Source organism: Patella vulgata, chromosome 8 (genome assembly GCF_932274485.2).
Source record: "Patella vulgata chromosome 8, xgPatVulg1.2, whole genome shotgun sequence".
NCBI lineage: Eukaryota > Metazoa > Mollusca > Gastropoda > Patellidae > Patella > Patella vulgata.
The window spans coordinates 15,774,186-15,782,303 of NC_065886.2; the positions used below are offsets into that span (position 1 = coordinate 15,774,186).

An 8,118-nucleotide genomic window follows, 5' to 3' on the forward strand; every position below is an offset into this window, starting at 1 on the left:
ATTGATGACGTTGTTGTTACATGTTCACAGAATCCGAGTCGCAGAAAGAAAAAGGTAAATCTTTATGAATGGATTAGCTTTTGTAGACGGATGGTGTATTTGACACTATATCTTGTTTGGAGACTGAATTTATTTTTGTTAATTTCCTAAATAGTATTTAAAAATCTGAATATTTTGTGAATATGGGCAAAATTAGTTGTTTTCTTCAACTTATGTAAAGAACAAATAAATGGGTTGGTTGTTTTTCTTACCATCCGAATGACTAGACACTATCTTGGCAGGGCCGCCATGCTGGAAAATCCTGGGGAACTTTCTCAGCCAACCCATAAGATCACCTGGTTAATGAGCCAGCACCTTACTCACTGAGTCACAATGGTTCTTTCACACATAATAATTATTAAAAGTGTAAGTTATAAAAGTGGTAAAATGTGATTTTGTAACCAAAGGAATAATCAAAGTTTTGTGTGAGTTAGTTGTATTTAACGTCCGCTTCCACCGAGGTGATATCGCAGACAAGCAAAGTTTTGAAATGTTTTAAGGTTATAGAATTCCACAAACAATATTTCATAGGTGGCACTGGCTTGTTATGACAATATCCGGCTTGCCAGATACAATTTTTTAATTCATATGTTTCTAAATACTGAACGAAATTCATCCATTTAAGGACTCCTTTCCTTTAGGAGAGCCATGGTGGCTCAGTGGGTTGGACATTGGCTCGCTAACCTGGAGGTCCCATGTTCGATCCTTGTGCTGGCTGAGAAAGTTCATTGGGATTTTCTGGCGTGGTTCACCCTTGTTAGCGGTGTAGGACGGAGGGTCTGGTAAGGAAAAACATAGTCATTCGGATGAGATGACAAACAGAGGTCCTGTGTACACATTGGCATCCACGTAAAAGAACACTTGATGGTTGGAATTTGAGATGAGTAGGCAGAATCTCCCTCATAGCACACTGCTTGACGTATGTCCGTCTTTATTAGCCCAGTAGGAGCAGAACAGTGTGGATGTTAAACCCCATTGCATTTCCTATTCCTTTAGAGATTCATCTTTAACAATATTTTAGGTTGCAAGGTATTCAAAATACTGCCACATTTATAAGGTTATAGAATTCCGCAAACAATATTTGATGTTATCATCAATGGGTCTAACTAAACTACTTTAATATTTTGTAGAGTCTGCGACAGAAAAGACAAATGAGGGTCATCACGACTGTTACTTGGAATTTTGCTGTAGAATTAAACATGAATGGCATGTCTATATATGATGCCTACTACGCCCACGAGAATTTATTGTATGAAGTATTTTTTGGTTTTAATTCGGATTTGGAAACTGGTTTATTTGACAGTATATATCCAGGATTTCAGCTGGATTTTGCTTCCTATAATATATTTGATATGACGTATGTATGTAAAGACGGTGGGTTATTTGATCTTGTCAGCTATACATGTCGTAAGTATTTTATGATTATTGTGAATTGTTACCAGAACTCCTGTCCTACTTTCATCTAAAAACATTAAGGAGTAATCAGCACAAAGTTTGTAATAGATTGTTACCATGGTATCTGATCATACTTTACTTGTCTCTTGTTTTATAATGTTTAATATTTTTATACGCCCACATTTTCATGTGGACGTATATTGTCGTCGCTCCTGTCCGTCCGTATGACTGGACACTCTACTGGTCACAATTCTTATCCAATTTTGACGAAACTTGAAATATAGGTTTATCACCGAAAGATCTCGGCTGCTCTCGATATTGGCATGTATCGGATCGAAACTTCATGGATTATGGCCCCTGTTTGTACGAAAAATCACGTTTTTATACGCCCACATTTTCATGTGGACGTATTATGCCGTCGCCTCTGTATGTCCGTCCGTCCGTCCAGAATTGTTTGTGGACTCTCTACAGGTCACAATTCTTATCCGATTTCGACGAAACTTGAAATATAGGTTTATCCCCAAAAGATCTCGGCTGCTTTCGATATTGGCATGTATCGGATCGAAACTTCATGGATTATGGCCCCTGTTTGTACGAAAAATCACGTTTTTAGCTTGTGGACCCTATAAAGGTCACAATTTTTATCCGATTTTGTTGAAACTTGAAATGTAAGTTTATAACCCAAAGATCTCGGTTCCTTTCGATATTCGTGCATATCGGACCGTAACTTCCTGAATTATGACCCCTGATTGTACGAAAAATCACGTTTTTAGCTTGTGGACCCTATAGAAGTCATAATTTTTACCCGATTTAAAAAAACGTATTATTATATCACCGTTACACCCTAGGGACGACTGAATTCGAATTTCGTGAAAATCGGCCCAAAATTGACAGACAAAATGGCCGCCGTTCGTTCTCAAATAGCGTAAAAATATGGTATATGAAGGTTGTGGACCCTATAGAGGTCACAAATTTTATCCGATTTTGTTGAAACTTGAAATGTAAGTTTATAACACAAAGATCTCAGTTCCTTTCGATATATGCGCATATCGAATGTAATTTTCTGAATTATGGCCCTTGATTGTAGGAAAAATCACTTTCTTGTTAGCTTGTTCTCTATCCATCTCTCGAAAATGTGGGCGTATCCTGCCTGGCAGCCGCTGGTTAGCTTGTGGACCCTATAGAGGTCACAATTTTTATCCGATTTTGTTGAAACTTGAAATGTTAGTTTATAATCCAAGGATCTCGGTTCCTTTCGATATTCGCGCATATCGGACCCTAACTTCCTGAATTATGGCCCCTGATTGTACGAAAAATCACGTTTTTAGCTTGTGGACCCTATAGAGGTCGTAATTTTTATCCGATTTAAAAAAACGTATTATTATATCACAATTACATTCTAAGGATTGCTGAGTTCGAATTTCGTGTAAATCAGCCCAAAATGACTGCAGTTCGTTCTCAAATAGCGTAAAAAAATATGGTATATCAAGGTTGTGGACCCTATAGATTTCACAATTTTTATTCGATTTTGTTGAAACTTGAAATGTAAGTTTATAACACAAAGATCTTGGTTCCTTTCGATATTTGCGCCTATCGAATCGTAATTTCCTGAATTATGGCCCTTTATTGTAGGAAAAATCACTTTCTTTTTAGTTTGTTCTCTATCCATCTCTCGAAAATGTGGGCGTATCCTGCCTGGCAGCCGCTGGTTAATTGTAAGTTATAATTAATGTGCCAGAATTTGTTCAAACTTGAACCATCCCTCAATCCCTCATCTAGAGACAGCTAATTTCCATGTTGTATTTTTATACACCCACAATTTCATGTGGACTACATTGTTGTCGCCACCGGCTGTGTTTGTGGACACACTACAGGTAACAATGCTTATCTGATTTTGACGAAACTTTTATCTCCAAACGATCTCAGTTCCTTTCGATATTGGCATGTATCAGATGGAAACTTCCAGGATTATAGCCCCTGATTGTACGAAAACTCATGTTTTTAGCTTGTGGTCCCACTAGAGGTCACAATTTTTATTTGATTTAAAAACACGTTCAAATATTGTATGCAAATAGTGTTAAAATATGTAATATCAAGGTTGTGGACACTCTAGAGTTCACAATTTTTATATGCCCACATTTTCATGTGGACGTATATTGTCGTGTCCGTCCATCCGTCCACAATTGTTTGTGAACAGTCTACAGATCACAATTTTTATCTGATTACAATGAAACTTGAAATATAAATTTTTCACCCTAAGATCTTGGTTCCTTTCGATATTGGTATGTATCAGACTGTAAGTTCATTAATTATGACCTTTGATTGTACGAAAAATCGCGTTTTTAGCTTGTGAACACTGTAGAGGTCACAATTTTTATCCGATTTGGTTTAAACTTGAAATGTAGGCTTATAACCGACAGATCTTGGTTCCTTTTGATATTCGCGCATAGAGGTCACAATTTTTATCCAATTAAAAAAACTGTTACAATATATCACCGTTACACCCTAAGGATGGCAGGGTTCGAATTTCGTAAAAATCAAACCGAAACTGACGGACAAAATGGCCGCCCCTCGTTCGCAAATAGTGTCAAAATATTGTGTATCAGGGTTGTGGACCCTCTGGAGGTCACAATTTTCATCTGATTTTGATGAAACTTGAAATGCATGTTTATAACCCACAGATCTTGGTTACTGTTGATATTCGCGCATATCGGACCATAACTTCCTGAATTATGGCCCCTGATTGTACGAAAAATCGTGTTTTTAGCTTGTGGACTCCATAGAGGTCACAATTTTTATCCGATTTAAAAAATTGTTTGAATATATCACCATTACACACTAAGATCTTGGTTCCTTTTGATAATCGCGGATACCAGAACCTAACTTCCTGGATTATGGCCCCAGATTGTTCAAAAAAGCACATTTTTAGCTTGCAGATTCTCTAGAGGTCACAATTTTTTTCTGATTTTAAAAACCGTTTAAATACATCACCATTCCACCATAATGAAATTTGAATATGTATTTCGTGAAAATCGAAATGAAACTGCCGGACAAAATGGCCGCTCTTTGTACGCAAATTGTTTGGAAGTGTGTAATACGAAGGTTGTGGACCCTCTAGATTTTTATCCGATTTTGATGAAACTTTATATCCCAAAGCACATTTCAGGCCATAACTTTCTGGATTATTCCCCCTGATTGTACAAAAAAAATCATGTTTGTTTTTAGATTGTTCTCTATCCAGCTCTTGCAAAATGTGGGCGTATCCTGCCAGCGCCGCTGGTTATCCCATTTAGATGAAACTTAAAATATATGTTTATATCCTGAAGATTTTGGTTCCTGTAGATATTCATGCACTTCGGTCCGTAACTTCCTAGATTATGGACCCCGATTGTTCAAAAATCGCTTCTTTTTTTTTAGCTTTTTCTCTGTCCATCTCTTGCAATATGTGGGCATATCTTGCATGGCAACTACTTGTTACTTACTTTTCATGTAGATATTCTTCGTAGGAAGATGTAGAACGGACTTCCTTTTGTACAGTTTATGTACAAGGATTTGCTGTATGGTTATCATGCCAATTTTGGTTTCTAACAGAGTGATTTAACAATAAAATACCTGATGGTTAAATTGAGAATTTCTGCGATAGCTTTCAATCACATATTCTAATATGGAACAAAATTACTATTATCTTTTGCAAATGTTTTTTTGTTTTAGTTTTTTGCCCATCAGGAAGCTGGTATAATGAGTCTAGTGACAGTTGTGTTGAATGTCCTGTTGGATTTTATCAAGATCAGTTTAATTCTAGAGAATGTTTACCTTGTCCCTCTGGTTTAACAACAACAGATATCGGTGCTAATTCTTTGGATCAATGCACAGGTATGATTGATTTATTGATTAAACATACATTATGCAAGAGCTTAATCTCCCTATTGCAGGTCTTTCTCTAGGCCTGAAATGTTATCTAAAGTATTAATTAGACATTAATTAACCTATCAAGACCATAATCATCTCTCGATAACATCGATAGCCTGCGATGTTTATTGGATTAGATTCCGATTTGCTGTTTGACTTCCATTCATAATTTAATCAATAGTGGATCAATTTGACTGATATTTTCAGCAAATTCTCTTTACAGTATCTAGTTTTTAACTATTATAGTGAGAACTGCCAGCTCTTTATCTAATCTCCCATAATGTATCTTTAATTGATAAATATATACATATCAAAGATAATTATTTTACAAACTTTCATTATTAAAAACAAGTACAAAAGTGCCTGAAACAAGGAAACAGGCATGAAGTTATCACCACCATCTTGGAATTGTGACATCAATTGAGTCTGTTGACCTATGTGCATTTGTCAGGGTAGCAACATGCCATATTTCATGTTCATCGTGCTTTGAATTTGATGTGCACTAGATAAGCGATTAATATTGGATAATTTGTATTTTTTTATAGTTTGTGTCGATGCGGAAGTCAGACATCAACATATTTCCACCGGATTGTTATTCAAATTAAAATCAAGCGACTCCACCCTTAGGTTTTCATTTTGAAAAACAACCTGGAAAACGGTTGCCATCCGTAACATACATTTTTCATACCATTAGTGTTATATATTTTGCCATTTTCAGATCCATATTTATTAAATCCTACTACTACAATGGCACCAGAGACAACTCCTTCCCCTGTGTTAATCTGTGATCCTCCATCAAACACTACTGGCTTAAGATATGACTGTAAAGGTTATACAGTGGGAGATGAATGTTTCATTAGTTGTGAAAATGGTACATTATGGGGTGCTGATATGATGACTTGTATATGGGAACCACCAATCGCTGTCTGGAAGTTAAACTATCAACAAACACCTACATGTGAAAGTAAAGTTATTAATTATGTTTTAGGATGAATTGTTGACTTTTTGCTATTGGGCCTGTCACAGCTACTAAATATTTATGTGACACATATCAGGGTTTCCAATGGCAACGATAAGGATAGTTAAAGTTTTATTAATTTTCATCGTCTAAAGAAAAATTAGATTTTAGGATGGCTGTAGAAGACAATTTATTAGTTGAAGTAGAGGATGAAGTTTACTGTTGTTCCTTTCATCTTTCGTAGTTCATCTAGAATTTACAGAAAAGTAGGTTTTGATCCCCATTTAATTTCATTTCGTAGAAATAACGCTGATCTAAGTAAAGTTGACAAAAAGTTAAACATATAATTCTTTATATTTGCAGGTGACGCACCATCAGACTGTCAAGAATTATCTTCTCCTGATCAAGGTACTGCCGTTTGTCAGTCAACAACAGATGGTCTTGAATGTAATCTTGAATGCGATTCCAGTTACTCTATACCCCGAGGTTTCAACACTTACAAGTGTAATTCATCACAAGGGGTTTGGTTACCATCTGAACAACTTCCAGATTGTACAGGTACATCAAAAAATTTTCTTGCTTTTAAAGTATGTCTGAATGCATTTCTAGTCCTAAACATGAACCCTGTCAAAATTCAGACCCAATTAAACGTGTAGTTACTGTGAGTGATAAAAAAATGGTAGTGTGTATACATTGCATGGCAACGCTGTGTTTAAGTATGTTATCTGTGAGCTGTCAATCCAAAGGGTGATTTCACATAAAGTTGTTTCATGGTTTCAACTGTGAGGTTGAGGGGGTTGCATGGCCAAATGGTTAGCATGTGCTCGCTGTATCATAAGGTCTGTCATTGAGTCAACTGGCATGGTTTCGAATCCCCGGTTGTATGTGACAAGGAGTAGGGTCGCCTGTCCAACGGTTTTTATCAAAAAAATACCCTTGGTTTGAAAATGTTTATAATGTCAGTGATCAATCCTTCTTTTCTTTTTTTTTTTCAGCAATAAGACAAGCAACAAAAATAAGTCTAAAAGCTGAATTAAGATATATATATGGAGATTGTTCATCTGCTGATGTTAGAAAACAGATTCAGACCAGTTTTAAGAGTCGTATGGAATCTGCTAGTGGATGGAAGGGTGCATGTCCATCTCATAAAACGTGTCTTGTTGATCGTATTAAGGTCACCTGCACGGAGAACTCATGGTACAGAAAGAAAAGAGTAAATATTGCTTTTATTCTTCTATAGACATTGGTATAAATTATAAAGAATAATTATTATTCATCCTCATGTTCATATGGCCATCCAACTGTCAAATGTAAACATTTTTTTTTACATGAATTGGTTTTTGTTTTGTTTTTTCCCAGCCTTGCTGGACATTTTTTAAAAAAAATATTGCTTTTCATCCACATCCTTTTTTTTAGGTCTGTCATAGAGACAAGTTTGTGGTTCCATTCCCACATTTGTATATAGTTCACAATGATAATATTTGCTTTTGTTTTACAGCATTCAAGGAGAAAACGTGCTGCGATGTATCAGACAACAGTAACATGGTTTTTTATCGTTGACATGCAGCAATCGGATGAAAGCAATTCAGATGAGAACAGATGGATGATTGAAAGCATTCTCTATGATCTCTTCTTTGGTTTTATTCAAGATTTAGACAGTGAAATGTTTAACTTTATAATACCTGGCTTTAGTCTCGATTTTTCTTCCTATAATATCTACGAGACGTCTACAGCTTGTGGTGTTGGAGGATTACTCGATGAAGCTACTCTTAACTGTCGTATGTTTTCATTTACCTTATTTCATAAAGATATGCATT

General features: G+C 36.0%; 1 long non-coding RNA gene across 1 annotated transcript; it reads left to right on the plus strand.

Moving 5' to 3' along the window:
• The first annotated feature begins 5,224 nt into the window (after positions 1–5,224).
• On the plus strand, positions 5,225–7,497 carry LOC126830637 (uncharacterized). Its single transcript, XR_007683894.2, has 4 exons — positions 5,225–5,307; positions 6,062–6,307; positions 6,665–6,859; positions 7,297–7,497. It is a non-coding gene; the product is annotated as an uncharacterized LOC126830637 (long non-coding RNA).
• Positions 7,498–8,118: the final 621 nt, after the last annotated feature.